The 22,755-nt window shown below is 27.4% G+C and overlaps 1 protein-coding gene across 3 annotated transcripts in view; it reads left to right on the top strand.

The window, feature by feature from the left end:
* LOC122520715 (focal adhesion kinase 1) overlaps nt 1-22,755 on the top strand; it is a 94,691-nt gene that overhangs the window by 16,342 nt on the left and 55,594 nt on the right. The window contains exon 1 of one of the 3 annotated variants that reach the window (XM_043640963.1): nt 8,796-9,370. The exons of the other annotated variants lie outside the window; for them this stretch is intronic. The gene's annotated coding sequence lies outside the window, so the exon portion shown is untranslated. Of the gene's footprint in view, nt 1-8,795; nt 9,371-22,755 lie in introns of those variants that run through there. 3 annotated transcript variants of the gene reach the window in all.

Raw genomic sequence — 22,755 nt, 5'->3', positions numbered from 1 at the left:
GCAGTGACTTAACCAACAGGAGTATTGTCGCCAACTTGAAAAACTCGACGCGACCAAGTATCGTCGTGAATTTCCTTTATACATGGTGACGATAATCGATGAAGGATTTTCAAATACCAGCGAAATCGAATTTACAACATTCTACACCTATTTTTTTTCTTCTATTCTTTAGAAATTTATTCTTTACGTGTGAACAAAATGTAATTGATTTTTATGATGAGTACTAATATTCCTTAGAAACAACTTGAAAACTATGAAAGATTATTTTTATATTTGATTGTATATTTTTCTTTCTTCTTCATTTGAAATAATATTAATGTTACGAAATATTATACAATTTCTAAATACCAGTATGATCGATTTTATCACATTCTACACCTATTTTTTCTTCTATTCTTTAGAAATTTATTCTTTACGTGTGAACAAAATGTATCCAATTATAAATCGATGACGTTTCTTTATACAAAATTTCAAATGAGATTCAATTTCTACATGAATAATATACGATTATTCTTTACCGTCAGTTTTATTGATAAGAGTTAATTGATTTTTATGACGAGCACTAATATTCTTTAGAAACAACTTGAAAAGTATGAAAGATTATTTTTTATATATTTGATTGTATATTTTTTTTTCTTCTTCATTTGAAATAATATTAATGTTACGAAATATTATACAGTGGTCAAACTAAATATAAGAATAAGTAATAGACAAAAAGTTATACAATTTCTAAATACCAGTATGATCGATTTTACCACATTCTCTACTTCTATTTCTTCTTTTATTCCTAAGAAATGTATTCTTGCTTGTGGGAAAGTTTATGATTCTGTAGAGCAGAGTTATAGGTCGATGACGTTTCCTTTATAGAAAATTTCAAATAGGATTCAATTTCTGTTTGAATGACAAACGATAATTCTAGTCTATGTTTCATTCGTCTCATAACTTTTTTTTTTCTGATAGAAGTGAATTTATTTCTATAATAAATAAAAACATTTTGTGTTTGGAAATAGTTTGAAATTAAAAAACAAAAAATTCTTTCTTGAATTTTACTTTTATTTTACGAATACAAATAATAATAATAATAATATAGAATGGTTATATTACAAAGTTATACCAATGTTTTAAGTTGTTTAGAAAATTCTCAAGAAATTTAAAAAAATACAAAGCTGTCAATTTTATGAATTTATTAATATCTTGAATAAACTCTGACAGCATTTAAAAATAAATAAAAAAGTTATATAGAGGAGATATTTAATTTTGTAAAATATAAAATAGTAAAGTCATTAACTAAAATTCAACGATTTGTTGAAAAATGTGTACAAATTGAAGAGACAATAAATATTAATAAAATTTAAACTTGTTTTTTTTTTTCAATATTTTATTCATTTTGAAGGATTCCAGAAATGTCGGAAATGTGACAGACTGAATGCGAGATAAAAGTGCGCAGTGAAAGTCGATAAGAGAATTGTCCACGTTGTGAGTTAATCGCAAAAGAGAGAAACAGAGAGAGAGAGAGAGGAACTGTGATACAAAGTGGATTCATTGGCGAGCTGATTTAAGCACGCGACGAACATTATTGCAAATGAACGGCAATTCTTGGCAGCCATCGATCGACCCTCGAAGCCACCTCCTCGGCTTACTCGATGAGTCGTGATTCATTCGCGAGCTTTTCTGTCTCTTGGTTCTTCTTTAAGTGCTAGAATCACTTTTCTCGAGTGCCTCGACCATTCGTCCTCGAGTATCATCATGTATAATTCGTTCTCCTACTGTCTCGATCCTAACTATTATTTAAATGCGAAAATAATTTCAAAATGGTCAAAGAACAAACAAAAAAATAGTATTAATAAAGAGAAGAATAAATGTGTTCCTTTTACAAAATTTGAGAAATAAAGTTATACGCGTTTCTAAATTGTTCCAACATTTTTGTTTTCAAACAATTATGAAAAGTTATTATTTAATTTAATTGATTTTTTATCTTGTCCAGAAATTAAAATATTATTATTAAGAATTATATTATTATTATTATATATTATTATTAAAAAATAATATTATTAATAAATTAAATTATTATTATATTAAAATAGGTATCACAGTAAATTTGGACGGGTTATAAATTCTTCTTGAACTTATTATTTAATGTAACTGTAATAGTCATTTAAATTTACATTTTCCAAAAAACTTCAAAAGAAAATGTTTTTTTCCAAAATCATTGAAAATAAAATGATCTTCCCTCGTTGCATCTGTATCATCACGTAGAAATATTTATTATTATGACATTGAAAAATATATCCTATCACTTTTAAATATGATATATGTATTCGTCATAAATAACAGATAGTTACAAAATCTAAGTTTCCACGGTACTTTAACTAATCTCAAAAAATTGTTGAAATTCTTTATACAGTAAAATGAACGATAAAATAGTTCCTTAAGATTTAAAGATAATTAATGTTATAGGATTATGACGTTCGTTCTCATTAAAACGACATGGGTATTATAATATAAAATAGTGATAGGGATGGACAAAGGAAGAAAAAAAAATGGTCGGAATGGACCGAAAGGATAAAAAATGTGGTTCGAGGTAAGATCCAATAGATTCTTGGAAGGCTGCTTTCAAGCTATTAATCTTGGAAGCTTCACGTCATCGCTAATCGTCCCCTCGGCCTCGTTGAAAAGACGTTCGGTGGTAGTCCCTTGTTATCCCGTGTTATCGGGTAAGTCGATTTGAAGCGAATTCATCATTGTGCGATTACGGACCGCTTCCTTTCTATGGTCTAATAAATAATTAATCAACGTCCGCGATCAAGGCCGACGATTCCGCTGGCGTTTCCAACGCGTAACAAATCGCAACGCTGAGATTGCACTTTTGACCTTTCCTCCTCCTCCTCCTCCCCCCCGATGATTTCCATAAATGTGATCGAAATTATTTTCTTTAACCGATCAAAAGTTTTACTTTTGTTTTATCATATTAATTCATGCGAAACTGGACGAATGTATGCCTAGTGAAATTTATTTTTACGTTTAACTTTCTTAATTATTTGTCCTATGATTTTTACATAAAGAAAAAAACACACATTTTTTTAAAATACAATTATATGGAGGATTTTATATATTAATAAAATGTTAATAATGAAATATAAGGAAAATATATAAAAGAAAACATCAATTGGTTCAGGTATTTACACATATTCTTCATATTTTGTCATAAATTATACTTATAAATAGAAAATCTTTAATAAATACACGTAAAATATAAATAATTTCATAACATTTGAGAATAAAACATTAATTTTCATTATAAATAAAAATAAGATGAATGATAAAGTTAAATCTAGAAAAAAAAAATCAAGACATAATTTTACGTATGCGTTACGTAAGAGATGAATTTTAGCAAAAGAAAATAATATAAATGCTTAAAAAAGTCATTCACCTTTCTGAGTAGGATTTTTTTCATTTACGTGTTTCGATTCATCGACGAGATATTATCGATATCGATAGGAATATCGACGTGTGTGCATTCGAGAGGATCAAAACTTGCAGCCCTCGAGGTTTCCGAACAGCTGTGTTGACATACTCTCGCGACATGCTGCCTTTCCGAGTATATGAAAAACAGCAGGAGATTAGAAAGAAAAAAGAAGCAAAACAGAGATAGAAAGATCTCATTTCTCTCGATACTTTTTTTCTCTTCTTTTTTTAATTTTTTTTTTCTCCCTTATCATACTCTTCTTCGCTTTTGTTCTTTCGATATTCTCGCATGTGTGTGGTCCACATATTAAACGACTTTGATATGATGAAAAAGAGAAAGAGAATTGAATAGTATATTTATTTGTTCTCATATCAAATTTTAAAAAAAATATACAATAAAAACAAGGAAGATGAGAATATTTTATGAGCTTATAAATATGACATTATTTCCTTCTCATAATTTTTATTATATAATATAATAAAGTAAATAATATAATAATAATATAATAAAATAATATAATATACTAAAATAAATAATATAATAAATTAATATAATATACTAAAATAAATATAATATAATAAAATAATATAATATACAAATTTTTGTAAAGTAAATTATATATTTTTACCGAGATTAAGACCTATTGTTATACAAACAATAATAATATTGTTTTATAAATAACCGGAATACGAAGGCAAAAAGTTTTGACCAAATATTTTTGAGATACATTTTAGGGATAAAAATCATTTAAATCTTAACTTAGAAATACATCTAAATTCTGTTGAGAAAGGATAGATAGATAGAGAGAAAGAAAGAAAGAAAGAAAGAAAGCAAGAAAGAATGTAGCAGAGAGAATTCATAAGTTTATTTATGAGATGATTCACTAAACTTTCACGTCTCTATATCAAAAGACATCTTCTTTCTAAGAACTCTGTTAGTAATGGCATATATTTTCAAAATCATAGATCTGTCTTTCCCTCTTTCCCTCTTTCCCTTTCTTGAGCTAGTATGGACACACACACACACACACACATATATATTTTTTATATAGTATTATATAGTATTTTGTCATAAATTATACTTATAAAAAAATAGGAAATCTTTAATTAATACACGTAAAATATAAATAATTTCATAACATTTAAGAATAAAACATTAATTTTAATTATAAATTGAAACGTAATTTATTCCTTATTGAATATATATGTGTGTGTGTGTATATATATATGTATATGCACGTTCGGTAATTTATCTGTAAAGTAAAATTTCTCACGGACGAGGGTGAACCGACAAAACAACGGAAGTACGCATTATTTAGCGTAATTCAATTTTAAGATATATACGCAATTATTAGCGTGCATTTCGATGCATTTTCTCTCTCTCTCTCTCTCTCTCTCCCTTCGCGTAACTCGTTCGAGCGAATGGTAGAGAGAGAGAGATAGATAGAAAGAGAGAAAGAGAAAGATCATCGAACCCATTCGAAAATACCAGGAATAACTCTGACTACACGCTCGGACAATCTCTTACATCGTTCTCTTGAAATTTTCTTCTTTATTTCATTTTATTCGACAAACTATTATCGAGAAAAGTATCGAAGAATAAAATCGATAAAATTTCACTAAACCCTTGAGATATGTATATATATATATATATATGTTTCTCTATTCACCTCGCAGCGATTTGTGAAAATACATTGAAATTTATTATAATATATTGCATAAAATTTTGATTTTAAATATCATTATATAATAATAAAATACAAATGAAGGTAAGAGATTGTTCTATCGAAATAATTCTTTGACAAGAATATATCATTTATTTAATAATTTTGTTTTATGTTTTAAATCTAATTGCATTTATATATTTATATGTTACAATTTTTATATAATAAATTATTAATAATTAAAATTAAAAATTAAATTAAATATAAAAAAAATTTAAATTAAATTAAAATATTAAATAATTTATATTAATAAATTTATATTTAACAATAATATCAATTTGAAAATTAAGAATATTGCAAATATGGGGTAATAATAAGTTGAATATTACTTTATTAGATATTAATTATTGATATAATTATTTAAAAATGTTTATTCATTATATAGAAAATACAGAATACAAATGAAGGTAAGAGATTGTTCTATCGAAATAATTCTTTGACAAGGGTATATCATTTATTTAATAATTTTCTTTTATGTTTTAAATCTAATTGCATTTATATATTTATATGTATACAATTTTTATATAATAAATTTATTAATAATTAAAAATTTAAAATTAAATTATAATATAAAAAAAATTTAAATTAAATTAAAATATTAAATAATTTATATATATTAAAATAAATTTATTTAACAATAATATCAATTTGAAAATGAAGAATATTGCAAATATGGGGTAATAATAAGTTGAATATTACTTTATTAGATATTAATTATTGATATTATTATTTAAAAATGTTTATTCGTTATATAGAAAATACAGAAATTATTCGTTTTTGTCCTTCTAATTCGCTACTTACCACGACGATTAGATCCTCATCTTTTCGTCTCTTGGCTTCTTTCCAAATGACTATTTCGCTGGTTTCGTCGATAAGCTCTTTCTCTCTATCTCCATCTTTCTCTCTTTCCACGAGGTTGACCCGATTAACGGGCCTAAGGGCGGATGTACTCGGAGATCTTTCTTCTTTCTATAGGGTTAAGGGTTACGTCAAAACACGTGTAACGTGTATCACTTTTTACGCGTGCGTCACTCTCCTAAATAAAAATTGCCTGCGCTTGGTGCTTATGTTAGTCTACTATTCTTTTTTTCCTCATATAATATTACGGGTGTTTGCTCGTTTAAAAATAAAATTCAAAGGGTGTGTCTTTAACCCTTCTAAACCTATTTTGCCCCTGTCTAAAAAAAAAAACATTACGTAAGATCGATTTAGCAAACATTAACCTTTGGATGTGTTCTAATAATCAATTTTCAATGCATTCATTCCTATGTTTATTTTATCACGGAACGAACAAAGAAAAAATGACGCAAACGTTATTATCAAAAATACTTCATATTTTTTCATTATAATTTAATATGGAAACGGAAATAACAAAGTTAGATTATGTGAAAATGGCAAAAGAATGCGATTAAGAAAAAAAATGATAATTATTATACAAACGTGTTTGAATATTAGATAATATTTGTTGCGATTATCGAAATAATGAATATATAAGAAAAAAAAGTAATCATTATTCATCATATTACAAAATTTTATATTATTTCGAATTCAATGTTCGTGTAACCTAAAGAAAGTTTTTTAGGAGTTTGTCATAAGGGCCAGAAGGAAGGGAAACAAACGCGACTCTGTGTATGTGTGTGTGTGTGTGTGTTACACGTTATATCTACAGTCGTAAAAAAATCTCTTTTCTATGGTTTTTTCGCGTGACAATAGGTTCACCTCAAACGGGCCATCTGACTGGTCAAAAAGAGTAAAAAGAAAGGTGGCCCTTTTTTTTCGTTTATGCCCTTGCTTCTCGCGATGCCAAGGATCGTTAGTGTTTCTTTTCTTTTTTTTTTTCCTGTCTTTCTCTCTTTTCGTGAAAAAAAAAAAAAAGAAAGATAAAATAAAGAAAAATAGACTAAGAGGGTGCTATTGTACGTTTTTGAAAGAGACGAAGAATACTCTCGTGATTTCAGGTGACCTAACGTTTTTCGTTCTTTTTTTTTTTTCTTCTATTTTTCTTTCTTTCTTTTTTGTAAAAAAAATTGTTCGAAGCTCTCGTTGCGGTAGGAAGTCATTTCTTTTTTGTTCTTCTTTTATTTTAGAGAATTTAGAACAATTCTAAATAGTGAGCGAAGCAATGTAAAATTTTATTGCCCTCTTACCTGAACATAGCAAGTAGAAAAAGAACATTTTTATTCATAAGCATAGTTCTCACGATTGTTACAGGAATGAACGAGTATGCGAGTTTTCTCTCTTTCTCTCTCTCTCTCTCTTTGCACGTGCTCGAGATATACTTGGAAGGTTAATGCACCAACACCTGTTACAAACTCGTTCCGTCGTCTCGTGGATCACTTTTTGGCCACCCTCGCGAAATATAAGGGCGCAAGAAAATTGTTATCTTTTTCTCTCGTCCTATTTCTTTTTGTTTTGTTTTTTTTTTCCTTTGCACAATCAAATCGTTGAACCGAAACGTAAGGAAGAAAAATTCATTATGTCGGATGCAATGAGATAATGGTATGTGAAGTATTATAAAAAAGAGGGAAACGAATGAGAAGATTAAGAAAGTGTGAGAAGGAAAGTTTTATAAGAAGATATGAAAAGGAAAAGAAAAAGAAGTAATTTGTTGAAATAAATATTATAATAAGTATGGAAAAAATCAGAGATGTGTCTTTTATTATACAATCAATTTTACACATTTATATATTCTGAAAATTATGATTCAAATTAGATTATAGTAAAAGAAAGATGACACACAGGATATAATAATAATAATACAATAAATATTTTTTTTATACGTAATACCTGGTTGGTCTTTTTTTTTGCATTTTATAATCATTTTGAGATGATTAGATATACAAAAACATGTTTCTTTGTATAAAAATATCAAAACATTGCATTACAAGAAAATATCAATCGTTTCAAATTGACAGTAGGGCACAAATAATCCTATGACTCACTATATATATTGATAATTATGACAGTGGATTAATTAATAATAAGTCAACAAATGAGAATAATATATTTTTTATATTTTATTTTAAAATTAAAATAAATCATAAAATATAAATTTTGTTTCGATATTTATATTTATTTTATATTATATATTTATTTATATATATAATATTATTATATTATATATTATATATATATTTAATTAATTATTTATTATATATAATTTATTTAATTAATTAATTATATTTAATTAATAATTATATATATATTATATTTATATTTTTTTATATTTTATTTCATTGCCATAATCATCCGTACAATGATGTATTTATTATATATACTATAATTAAACACAAAAGTAAAAAACCAATCATCAAAATAACCGAAAACAGACACTTCGAAACAAATATAAATGAAAATAGAAATAAATAGAGTGAAATAGAATAATATTGTAGAATGGATAGGAACAAGAAAATATGATGGAAAGAGAAGATTGGTAGGGTGGTGGGAGACGAGTCTGGTCGAGTGTGTATAAGTTTATGAGTTTGTAAGTATGTGTGAGTGTGTGTAATGGCGGGAGGGCAGGGACAAGAAAGAAAAGATATATATATATATAGAAAGAGAGAGAGAGAGAGAGCGAGAGTGAGTGTGAGGGAGCAGCAAGTGAGGAAGAGAAGGAGGGAGGGGAAGGGGGAAATGCGTGAGTGCGTCGTGTGCGACGAGGGACACGGTAGCTTCTCATAGAGAAGACAGTTGCTGTCTCGCCGCAAGGCTACTCGCATCGACACGAGGAAGAAACGGGTACAAACCTTTTCCTTCCTTTAATATCCTTTTATCATTTTCTCGCGTATATCGTGTCCTTAATATCCGCTAGATATTAAGAAAAAGAAAAATTGATATAAGTGATCGAGAGAACTTTTTTTGTCGGTGATATAATAATTTCGATGAAATATTATTCGAATCATCGGTAAACAGTGGTGAACGAACAAAACAATTTTTAAAAGTGTTAATTAGGTGAATTTAATATGTCTTTCAACGTGATTATTTTTTCTTTTTAACTATTTGTTTATATCGAAAGGATAGGAGAGACATGATTGGTGAATATCGGGGTTGAACAAAAATATATATATTATTATTGTTATTTTAATGAAGATATTTTAATCAAGATCGATGAAGTTTTGGATGGGTCTTAATAAGCCGCGTGGATAGACACGACGAAGAATTAATGGTGTTACGCCGATGACGTACGTATAGTCTGACAAAAGCGTAGAAGAATGAGATGGAGAAGTTCGTGATTGGTGCAGCTTGGCCCTACGGATTGCTCCGAAAATAATTCGTCGTATTTTTACCATCATTTTTATATCTACTTGGTTAGTCCCGTACACTCGCGTTCACAAAGTGGCGTTAATTTAGTGAGAAGAAACTCTCTCTCTTTCTCTCTTTTATTTCTCTATTTCTTTCAATTTATCTGTTTTTCTTATCGTACGAAAAGCTAGTTAATTAGTGTTGTCGAACATCGTTATCTACGATTTTATTATTTCACAACGAACTAACCTGCTAATTTGTTTAAGTTATTAATTAATAGTAAACATCGAATCGAAAATACATTACTTATTATTATTATTATTATATTTTTTTATTTTCAATCTTATATAATTTGCTTATACCCTTCAAACCCGAAAGGGGCGGAGTAAAGAATAAATAATAATAATAATAATTTGTTTATATTCAACTGGAATTCGAATTTTCTCTTCTCGTTATTATTGTTCTTTTTATTTTTGTTGTTTTTGTTGTTTTTTTCTTTTCTCTTAATCTTTTTCAAAACAAAATAAGGAGAAAGGTGCGATAATACACTTTCGAAATTTCTTCGCACGTTCCCTCAGGTACTTATCGTCTTCTTCCAGAAAGCAACTCGATTTCCTACCTCTTGTGCTTTTCATACAAAAAGAAAAAGAGAGAAAGAGAGAGAGAGAGAGAGGAGAAGTGAAGACCCTCCTGCGGAAGAGTACCACGACTCTATCAGATCTTCGATAAATACCACTTCCTCGTGGTGCGAGTCGTTTATCGCACAACTTTCTGAACACGATGACAAACTTTTAGTAAAGCTGTGAAAGCCTATTTTACTCTCTCTTTCTCTCTCTCTCTCTCTTTCTCTCTCTCTCTCTCTCATTCACACGACATGTTGACAAAGACACAATGTACGTGTGTTTCTCAAATGGCTGTCATGAAGTCGATAAACTGAAACGTGCTTTAATGTATGTTTCTTATGTATTGCATACACAATACATAGATATATGTATTAATTACCTATAATGTTATGCACATAGTGTTATTTTTAATAGAATGATCAAGTTTCATGATATATTTTACAATTTATCAAAACGTGTAAGATTATTAGATGAATGTGTTTGTAGTTATGATATTGGAATGATAAAACATACAAAAATTGAGATTCTATAATTTATTTTCTATAATATTAATAATTTTAATATAAAATATAAATCATAGAATCTCAATTTTTATATTTTTAATTTCATGACTCACGTTAGCCTTATAATTACCGGCTCAAATATCTCAAAGTTTCATATTATATTTTGAACATGTTATATTTGTATTAATTACCTATAATGTTATGCACATAGTGTTATTTTTAATAGAATGATCAATTTTAATGATATATTTTACAATTTATGAAAACGTGTAAGATTATTAGATGAATGTGTTTGTAGTTATGATATTGGAATGATAAAACATACAAAAATTGAGATTCTATAATTTATTTTCTATAATATTAATAATTTTAATATAAAATAAAATCATAGAATCTCAATTTTTATATTTTTAATTTCATGACTCACGTTAGCCTTATAATTACCGGCTCAAATATCTCAAAGTTTCATATTATATTTTGAACATGTTATATTTGTATTAATTACCTATAATGTTATGCACATAGTGTTATTTTTAATAGAATGATCAATTTTCATGATATATTTTACAATTTATAAAAACGTGTAAGATTATTAGATGAATGTGTTTGTAGTTATGATATTGGAATGATAAAACATATAAAAATTGAGATTCTATAATTTATTTTCTATAATATTAATAATTCTAATATGAAATATAAATCATAGAATCTCAATTTTGATATTTTTAATTTCATGACTCACGTTAGCCCCATAATTACCGGCTCAAATGTCTCTAAGTTTCATATTATATTTTGAAAATTTTCTATTTTTAGCTCTTATCTTACATGAGTGTAATTAAATCTTTTTAATAGGTATGATATTACGATAGTTAGAAATCACTAATGAATAATATCCTTTTAATAAATTATTTTATAGTTTAAAGAGCTTTTAAAGTATTATATTACATTCGGAAAATTATTTTAGTATGCGTATGTTTAGATATTTTCAATACGTGCAATATTACGATTTATGGATCGATTACTTTCGAGCTAATAACTGCCATTGTTTGAATATCTTTCGATTACTGTTAGATGCGATTAAAGAGGAATAAAAAGTCTCAAATAAATATATATCTAACATTTATATAGAATTTTTCAATAGAATAGTATCCGTGAAAAAAGAATCGAAAAATTTGTCAACAAAATACGATACATAAGAGTCATAAATTTTCATCTAATTCAGTATTGTTTTTTGAAAAACGTTAAATTCGTGGCAAATTCGCGTTTGTTCGAGCATCGTGTTAACACTAGATTTACGGACTGAGCCAATTTGACTCATTACAAAAATTTGTTTACCGTATATATATAACTTAAATATTATTTTTTAAAAACATATGTGTTGGTTTTTAGTTACTTAATTAAATATACGTAAATATTAATTCCTGCCCTTTACTCAATCCTCCATTCAAACAATGTTTGTAAGTCATTAGAAAAATAATGAACAAAGTATCCGTAAATCTAGTGTTAATAAAATATTACGAGTTCTCCTATTGTTTTCGTGATAAAATTAATTAAAAAGTAAATAGTGTTTTGTTATTTACATAGGTACATGTATATTTATCATCGGGGGTATGTAACTTGATAAAAAAAATTTTCTAACCAACCCTAATTTTGAAGATCAAAGTGATTGAAAAAAAATGACTCAAATGTTGTTTACAAATATTACATTTTTCAAAGGAAGAAATCAGATAAGAAGAATATAAAAATGTGACGAAGTAGAATCAAAGAGCTTAATTATAGATCGAGAAGCTTCGAACGGGTCGGTGATCGTAAGAAAAGATCAAGGCCGATAAGAGTCAAGGTCGTGTGACGTAATTGGGGAGAAAAATTTAGGTTTGCATATTTTATTTTTCTAAATCAGTTACTGATTGAGTTATTGCCAAGATAAACGTATGTCAGCGAAATATACAAAAATATTATTATCTAATCAATGTTGATTGTTACGTTTAATCTATAAAGATTTTTGTCGAATTTATCGTATAACTTATTAAATATAGTGTCAACAATTTTTTTATATTATCTTTTTTATATTATTTATTCTTACTTAATTAAAAATTTAATCGATAAAAAGTCTTATTGAATAGACATAATAACGTAACTAGCTAAAACAATTTTAGTCTCTCTTTCTACTTTTTTTATATGATTTACTTTTATTATTTTTTTTTTAAATCATCAACAATCAATCACAAGTAGAAACGTGTATATATATATCAACCGAATTCGCATAAATATTATTATCTTATCGATAACGACAAGATTTTATTCAATGAAACCATATGATGCAATTAATGAAACAAATTTCAACCTATCTTCATCTTAAACAATTTATTTTTATTTTATTTATCGATCGAGACCATCATAAAGTGGTGTTAAACAGATTTATACAAATAATATTATTTAATAGATATCTATTTTGTATGTGTGTGTGTTTGTGTGTGTGTGTATCGTATAGATAAAACATTTTATTGAATAAAACGTCCAAGTTCCTGTTTACTGGATCGGATATTTTGTTTGGCTTATGTCGGATTACCGAAATCCTAGGCAACTTTCTCGATAGAAAAAGAAATAGAAAGAGAGAAAAAGACTTGTACTTCGATTTATCCGATCGAGTTGTCCCTTCGATCACAGATTCGCGATAAAGTCGCGTGCACGCTTGTACCGTAACAGACAACGTTTGTTTTTTCGTCTAGTCAATGATTTTTTCGATGATAAGCGATCAGACAACGGTTTGGTACGCCCACATTTTGAAATCCCACAGGAAGTTGTTTCGTCCTACGAAATTCTCGTGAGTTCCTCGTTGCTAACACGATCGAGGGAGACCAGTTGCAACTTCTAAACGACTAACGGGAAATTCTACTATGAGAGTAGATGGATCACTCGAAATCGTCCGATCATCAAAATCAATTCGAGATAATATGTGAAAATATATTTATTGTAATATAATTTATTTCTTTTTGTTTTTTTTTTACACGGTTCTTAAACAAAAATCTGCTCTATTTTTATTATTTTCTTTTTTATTTATTTTGCACAATTTTTTTTTCTCCTACTTGTTGTTTGCTCCTTTACAAAACGCATTTGACGTGAAAGCTTGTGTTAATAGATGTATTAAAAAAGATAAATATGTTTGTTTTTAATCAATTTGCGACATACTATTTGAAATTTTGAATGTTGACGAATCGTTTTTTAAATACGAAGATGAAACCAAACTTCCAAGAATGTGTGTTAAGCTTAATAATAATACTGAATTTTTATTATATTATAATGATGTTTGAAATGATAAAACTTCGGTGATTAAACAGAAGAACAAAATTGGTATAATAGTTAATATAAATTTCCACAATATCGTAAAATAGTTACACATATTATTTGACATATTATTTGAAATTTTGAATGTCGACGAATCGTTTTTTAAAAACGAGGATGAAACCAAATTTTCAAGAATGTGTGTTAAGCTTAATAATAATACTGAATTTTTATTATTATAATGATGTTTGAAATGATAAAACTTCGGTGATTAAACAGAAGAACAAAATTGGTATAATAGTTAATATAAATTTCCACAATATCGTAAAATAGCTTTGATAAGACGTATCCCGGGGTATAATTCTTAAATATTTATTGCTTCAATAAATAATCGCTAAATACGTAAATATATATACATATATACATCTATAAATGGTAAAAATAATCGAGCAACGATCAACACGATTATCACGCGTACTATTAGAGTGATATTTATCGTCCTCTTTATTTTTTTTATTTTTAATTTTTGTATTTTTATCTCTTGGCGTCCAATTATACGGGAATTCGTATCTGCAAATGCGGGTAAACGGTAGCAGCAGGCGCGCACGGTCAATGCTCGCAAATTGACGAGCATGAATAAATAATGAAATTCAATGATCGAGGACAAAAGTCATGACCACGGTAAACTGGCGATACGTTTGATCTATTTCTTTTTTTTTTTTTTCCTTACCATCAAACGTTATTTACTAGTAGACTATTGTTAACGCATGCAACGTTTAACTAAACGTAAATTTATCATTCGCGTGACCTGTATAATCAATGCAAATTTGTAATTACAGTTACCAGTAGTTTACTTTTTGAAATATTTCTTTTTTTTTAACGTACACAGCAAGTACAAGTATAACAATATAAATATTAATTTTAAGTTTATATTTATATTATTTTATAATAATATAAATATTAAATTTAAGTTTCAAGTATAATATTATAAATATTAAAATAAAAAAACTGATTCTCTCAACATCAATCTAATACCGAAGGTAATGAGCAATAATGATACAATTAACAGAATAAATTGTTTAAATAAGCTTACTTTTAAATTTAGGCAATAGTAGGAATAAATTGAATTTATAATATGTTACAAGATAAAATAAATATATTTTGGTAAATTTTTCCAAGAAAAATCGTGCGTTGAGTGATTAATACATACTAAATTGCTTAAAAAGATAAGAAAAAATATTAGAAAATCGTTCATGTATTTCTAGACTTTCGATCATTCTGATTCATAGAGAAAAACGTTTTTAAATGACGACTAGTCTTTTACTACGTGATACATTAATCATCCGTGTAATTTCATCCGTGATGTAACGCAGTGAGAAAATGAAGAAAAATGATCTATAAGTTAACTCGACGGTTTCTACAATATAAACCATTTAATTAAATAATCTATTTTTCGAAAGAGAGAATATTATTTGACTTCAAAGAGAATCCTCATTTTGATTGGTTAGATTTAACTTGAAAAATATTCAACCATTCAGTAGATGACGAGTTCGGAAATGAAAATTGTAATACTAGTCTCGACGTTTCTACGATAATTGAACTTCGTTCTATTCTCTTTAACGTTATTCTTTCAAAGGAAAAAAATTACATAAAAGCAGAAAAAGGTGGTAAATAGAAATGGGAAGAGAAATTCGAGTGTTTCGATATCGATCGATCTTGTTTTGTTTCTTTTCAAATTGAAATGAAATCCACTCTTAATACTTTTATCTATTTTCCATCTACCCTAACGAAGTATTTACGGTTGATAAAACGAATAAGAACGATCGATAGATACTTTTACTCCTATTATATTGTCTTTCTTTTTCTGTTTTTTTTCTTTTTTTATTTTTTCTATACAGAAGTAGGAGTGTCCTAAAACTCGCTTTAACTAATTGAAAAAATTACTTTTTTTTTTGCATCCTTTTGTTAATATTACATATACTATATTTTTTATTTTATGTTATTGTACTAATTATGTACTAATTGATTATTCATAAATAATATTAAATAAAACACATATTATGTACGCGTGTAAAACTTTTGAAGAAAGAGTAAAATACTTTTTAGACTACCTGATACATTTTTTTTTGGGCAGATATTTAAAGAAGTGGCGAATATTTTGTTCTAATAATACTTTAATTAAAGATTCATATTTTTTAAATGAATAACCAAATATTGCGATTCTATTAACGCAAAAGATTTTTGTTTTTGTTTTCAATTAAATATTTATAAAAACAACATTTTTGAACGTACAGACAAAATTTAACAAACTAAAGATTTGACGATAACTTATTTATTTTGATTAATACGATTAATGTGTGCAATGTTTGCCAACTATGCTGAGATGTTGGAATGTAAAAGGTTAATAAACTAAAATTGATGTTTTGTTTTCGTTTTCTCAGTAAAGCAAGCGACTATTTGAACACCCTGTGTGTGTATTAGTTTTTTCTTTTATTTTCTCATCTATTTTCTCTGATTTACTCGGCTTCGTTTCCGGTCTCAAATATCACATTTTTCAAAAGGAAATACAATAGCGAGCCGACGAAATAGTATCGACCATGTCGTATCGTATTTATCCAGATTTTGCGTTCGCACATTTTATTTATCGACAATCCCATTAATCTCGAAAAGCATTTTATATCGAACGAGTTTGACCGTAATCCAAATTTATCGGCTCGTTTTATTTTACAAATTAATAATACGCTTGCACATTTGCCATCACGTTGTTCGCTATAATTTGTTAAAAGCGTCTGCTTTAAAATTTCAATTTGAATTATTATATTATGAATTTATAAAAACTAATCTCTGTAGAGAAAATAAATCCCCCGTGTATTTGAAACGGAAAATTTTCATTTGCCTAGAATTCTATTTTAACTATGTATACTATAGTAACAAGAGAAAAACAAATTCTTAAGAAACTTTGTAAATAAGTAGAAAAATTTTGTCCCTAATAGAACATTATTTCTTATTGCTCATGTTCAATCCATTGGGATGAGAAACACCCTTAAAGTTTCGGCTCATTTTGTATTTTATTTTTTCCAAAACTTACATATATGTACGTCAAATTATAAATAATCAAAGTAATGCATCTCAATGTATACGATATATAATTAATTTCTAAATCATTTTTTAAAATCGTATATTTGAATCAAAATGAACCAACATTTCACTAGCTATGATTTTGAGGAAAATGATTTAGAAAATTATGCAAATATTTGTCAATTTGCTTTAGACCAATTTTAAAAGTGGATCCTTACAATTCTTTGCAGGTTTAATAAGAAACAGATTTTAAAAATACATTAGTTTTATTATCAAATAATGGGTATTTTGGGAGAAAATGTGGGAGTTGGTTGATTCTGGTTCTCAACGGCTCACCTCAACGCATAAAATGAAAAACACGCGTTATGCCTAATCTTCCCCCGTTAACGTAAAAACCTAGTTTAGTTCTTTTATACAATGTTGAAGTGCAGGTGAATGAAACCCGCGAGTCTCACGGTTCGCGTTCACCTCTTTAGTCTGTCCATCGACCCTAACTAGCTATTTATATACACGAGATTCTCGCCTCTCCGCTTGTGAAGCTGTGCGCGCGCGTCACACCACGTTTCTACGTGCTCGAGATGCGTTTACGTGTAACGTCCATGTACCAGATACAAATTTTGACTTCTCTAAGTTCGTCTTTTAGATGTAGCTTTATGTTTCCGTGTGTTTGAACGCTTGCTTGCTTTTAAGCTATATACGTTTGTCCTGTGCACCCAATTATGAAAATACCTAAGTGTCGTACGTGGCTCATTGCAAACTCGCACGATAATTAATATTCTGGATAACATTATTTATTCGTTCAATATTTTTGTAATTTTTTTTTTTAATTAAATACAAAGTATAAATTATATTTATTTATTTATTTAATAATATTTTATTGATCTTAGAGCCTAAGCTCCCTAAAGGTCATTAATTACAGTGTAGTACAATATAATAATTCAAATTATGTAATTATTAATAAACTTATCATTATAATAGTAGTAAAGCACAGAAAGTAGATAAAAGTATACTGGTTTTATAATAGTAGTATAGTAGTATTGGCTCAAAGCAACAAATATCTGGTTAAAAACAAAACAAAACAAAAATTTTGCTTTTAAGCTATATACGTTTGTCCTGTGCACCCAATTATGAAAATACCTAAGTGTCGTACGTGGCTCATTGCAAACTCCCATGATAATTAATATTCTGGATAACATTATTTATTCGTTCAATATTTTTGTAATTTTTTTTTTAATTAAATACAAAGTATAAATTATATTTATTTATTTATTTAATAATATTTTATTGACCTTAGAGCCTAAGCTCCCTAAAGGTCATTAATTACAGTGTAGTACAATATAATAATTAAAATTATGTAATTATTATTAAACTTATCATTATAATAGTAGTAAAGCACAGAAAGTAGATAAAAGTATACTGGTTTTATAATAGTAGTATAGTAGTATTGGCTCAAAGCAACAAATATATGGTTAAAAACAAAACATAAACAAAACAAAAATTGTTAAATGTGTAAAGTATAATTTATACTTGCAATTTGTAAAGTATAGTTATAATACATTATCTTTATTATTCTCCCTTTTACGAATTTAAGGATTTAGTTATAATATATACAAATCCTAACAATTTTAAAAATTAAAAAGAAAAGAAAAGAGAACAGAGGGACAATAAGGAAAACAGAAATGAATTTAAAAATGCATAGGAAAATTAATATTAGGTTTAAGAAGTATATTTATATACTGGAACTAAAAGATGCAATGTGGAAATGCTTTTATCAAGCGACGTATTTTGACTTTCGTATAGAATTTTCTGTGCTTCTTTCCCGGGAGAAATTTTCGTAAGACCGAAACAGAGCTTCTCTCTCATTTTCTCTCTCTCTCTCTCTCTCTCTCTCTGTTTTGCTATTCCCTTTCCCGTTCTAAATCCGTAGCAGAAAGAAGCATCCATCGTGAAGCGAGTAACTGTACCGTCACAGATTTGGACCGAAGCTACCCCAGCAAATGTGAAATTACGCGTGCCGTTCTAATCGTTCTTGCCATCGAATATACAAGCGTATCTACTCGTAACGTCAAAATTACTCCAAAAGTTAAATTTATTTTTGTACATCTGCGAAATTATGACCAATCGATCAAATCGTCAAATGTGTCTGGGTATTTACAAAAATTAAAACAATTTGTTTTTAGATTAAAAAACAGAAAGTGTTCTTGATCCTAATCGCGAAGTTAAATGATAACTAATTCGAAACATTAATTCGAAAAACAAACAATTAATGGCTTCCATAAACGAACATGTTTTGAAATTGTAACTCAAACTTACTTTATCATGGGAGGTTCATGGTTCTCTAAGATACTTGTTTTATCTCTACGTTCTATTGAATATTCTATTGGATCTGTCTCAAGTTAAAATTACTCCAAAAGTTAAATTTATTTTTGTACATCTGCGAAATTATGACCAATCGATCAATTCGTATGGAATTTTGTGTCTGAGTATTTACAAAAATTAAAACAATTTGTTTTTAGATTAAAAAACAGAAAGTGTTCTTGATCCTAATCACGAAGTTAAATGATAACTAATTCGAAATATTAATTCGAAAAACAAACAATTAATGGCTTCCATAAACGTACATGTTTTGAATTGCGATAGAACTCGTAACTCAAACTTACTTTATCATGGGAGGTTCATGGTTCTCTAAGATACTTGTTTTATCTCTACGTTCTATTGAATATTCTATTGGATCTGTCTCAAGTTAGACTCTCCATCATATTACTTTATAAGAATTATCACACAATTGACTAATTTATTAGTATTACTGACAAATAAATCTAAAGATTAAATAGGAATTATATATTCAAATATCAGGGAAAAGAGTAAATGAATTAATAAAACATATTATCGCACAACTAGATTATATATGCATATGATAAACACATTATTGTTTCGACAAAATAAATTAAATAAGTAAGAAATTTTTAAAAACTACGTTTAACTCGTTGGCTTACCGATAAAATAAAATAAAAAAAGAAATTAAAATATAAAATTTTAATTACATTTATAAATAAATAAAACATAGTTTAATGATCCAAATTATGTACAATAAAATTAATAAATCAGGTAAAACAATGATTTTTTTAAAAAAATAAGAAAAATAGAGAAAAATATACTTAAAAAAAAAATGTCGATTGAAATCTTTAACTTTGTTCTGATCGAATCACCTGCCAATCGCAGTGTCCTCGAACAATTAGCTTACCGATAAAATAAAATAAAAAAAGAAATTAAAATATAAAATTGTAATTACATTTATAAATAAATAAAACATAGTCTAATGATCCAAATTATGTACAATAAAATTAATAAATCAGGTAAAACAATGATTTTTTAAAAAAAATAAGAAAAATGGAGAAAAATATACTTAAAAAAAAAAAAATGTCGATTGAAATCTTTAACTTTGTTCTGATCGAATCACCTGCCAATCGCAGTGTCCTCGAACAAACAAAAGGTGAATTAATCGGACATCCGCCACGTTGAACCGTACGTTGTTGAACATGCCCATCGCATAATTATGAGGGCGCAGCTGCGAGATGGCACGTACACCTTTTTCAAAACCGCTATATGCAACCGTGCTTCTTCGTTCAACCGATCGATCTTTTCCTGCTAGAGCTACGAACTCTTTTGCCATCGTTCTTGGCTTGGTATGCGTAACTATCGGAGTCACAGGAAATACTCTGATAGAATCGACGATCCTTCTCTGATACTTCGATCGATCGATCGTACGAGCCGGAAGTCTTGCGGTTCGATCAAAAGATTCTCTCATCGAAGTATTAGTTTCATTCTATAAAGGAATAGAAAATATTTTATTTAGATAATACAAATTGAAAAATATTTATTACTTTTATCTATCTACAAATTTGAACATCATTTATTTATTATCAAACTGTATTAGAAAATGTACCATGTTCACACAAACTACTATTCAACATTTTTCTATCAAACTGTTCGATTAATATACTCAACTTTTGATATTTCAAATAAATTTCTTTAATAATTAAACTTAACGCTTTTAAATGATTATAATTTTGATGATTTCTTATCGTAAATGATACAACTTATTGCATATTACTTTAACAATTCTTTCTGTACATTTTGTTTCGTGAAATTAATTCATTTAGTTAATGAGAGACTAAAATAAATGTTATTTTTATGCATATTTGATCAATTTATTAAATGATAATAATGATATCTCAACGAACGATTAATATTATTATTTATTATCAAACTGTATTAGGATTATTAAATGTATCATATCCACACAAGCTACTATTAAACATTTTTCTATCAAACTGCTCGATTAATATACTCAACTTTTGATATTTCAAATAAATTTCTTTAATAATTAAACTTAACGCATCTGAATGATTATAATTTTGATGATTTCTTATCGTAAATGATACAACTTATTGCATATTACTTTAACAATTCTCTCTGTACATTTTGTTTCGTGAAATTAATTAATTTAGTTAATGAGAGACTAAAATAAATGTTATTTTTATGCACATTTGATCAATTTATTAAATGATAATAATATCTCAACGAACGATTAATATTATTATTTATTATCAAACTGTATTAGGATTATTAAATGTATCATATCCACACAAGCTACTATTAAACATTTTTCTATCAAACTGTTCGATTAATATACTCAACTTTTTATATTTCAAATAAATTTCTTCAATAATTAAACTTAACGCTTTTAAATGATTATAATTTTAATGATTTCTTATCGTAAATGATACGACAACTTATTGCATATTACTTTAACAATTCTCTCTGTACATTTTGTTTCGTGAAATTAATTATTTTAGTTAATGAGAGACTAAAATAAATGTTATTTTTATGCATATTTGATCAATTTATTAAATGATAATAATATCTCAACGAACGATTAATATTAATATTATTATGATGAGTGGAAACACGCATCATTATATTAAATTATAATGATACTTTTGAAATAATTAAAATACACGTTATGCAAACGATAAACGAACAACTGGATTGTCCTACATTTCAATGAAAACCACTCGTAAGCGTTGTGGCTATTTTTCCTCTTGTTATTCTTTCCAACACTAATGTCACGTTTTCAAGCTCGATTAGCTCTGAGTTGTGTTCATTAAATCACACGTCACGACCGACCTGTTATTCTCTTCAATTCTAAAGAGAAAAGACAAGGAAAAAGGTCATCGATCGATCGAATGACCGTTCGATGATGAGTCAGAAACTGGGAATCGTCCAAGGGATTACGCATTCAAATTCTCTTGTTAAAAAATGCTCGCTGCTACACGCAATTTATAAAAATATTTTATGTGCATCGCGTGTATGTATCTCAAACGGGAACTATTTACATCATTGCTTCATTGTTGTCCCGTATAATTTTTTTTATTTGATGCGTATATCTCTCTCTCTCTTTCTTTCTTTTTCTTTCTTTCATTTTCTTTCTTTTTCTATATACATATGCAGGCTTACAATTTTTATTGTAGCAAGATGCGTGACTTGAAAAATAACTTAATGTTTTTCATAACCCTATCAAAGCTAATTTATCTCTTCAAATAAAAGTATAAAGTTTAAATATAATAAAATGTAATCTAATTATACAATACTTAATTAAAGTAATAATACAGATCATGAAATTTTCATCAATTCCATCTAATTAATTATCGAAAATTAATTGAATTTTTATATATTTGTAATAAATATAATTGCGATATAATTATACACTCGTAATAGAAAAAGAAAATAGAAGGGGTAAAATTTGAAAGTAGATATGATAAATTGTTACAGACT

This window comes from Polistes fuscatus, unplaced genomic scaffold, assembly GCF_010416935.1.
Source record: "Polistes fuscatus isolate 324 unplaced genomic scaffold, CU_Pfus_HIC Scaffold1, whole genome shotgun sequence".
In the NCBI taxonomy this organism is placed as follows: Eukaryota; Metazoa; Arthropoda; class Insecta; order Hymenoptera; family Vespidae; genus Polistes; species Polistes fuscatus.
This window is presented reverse-complemented; position numbering and strand designations above follow the sequence as displayed.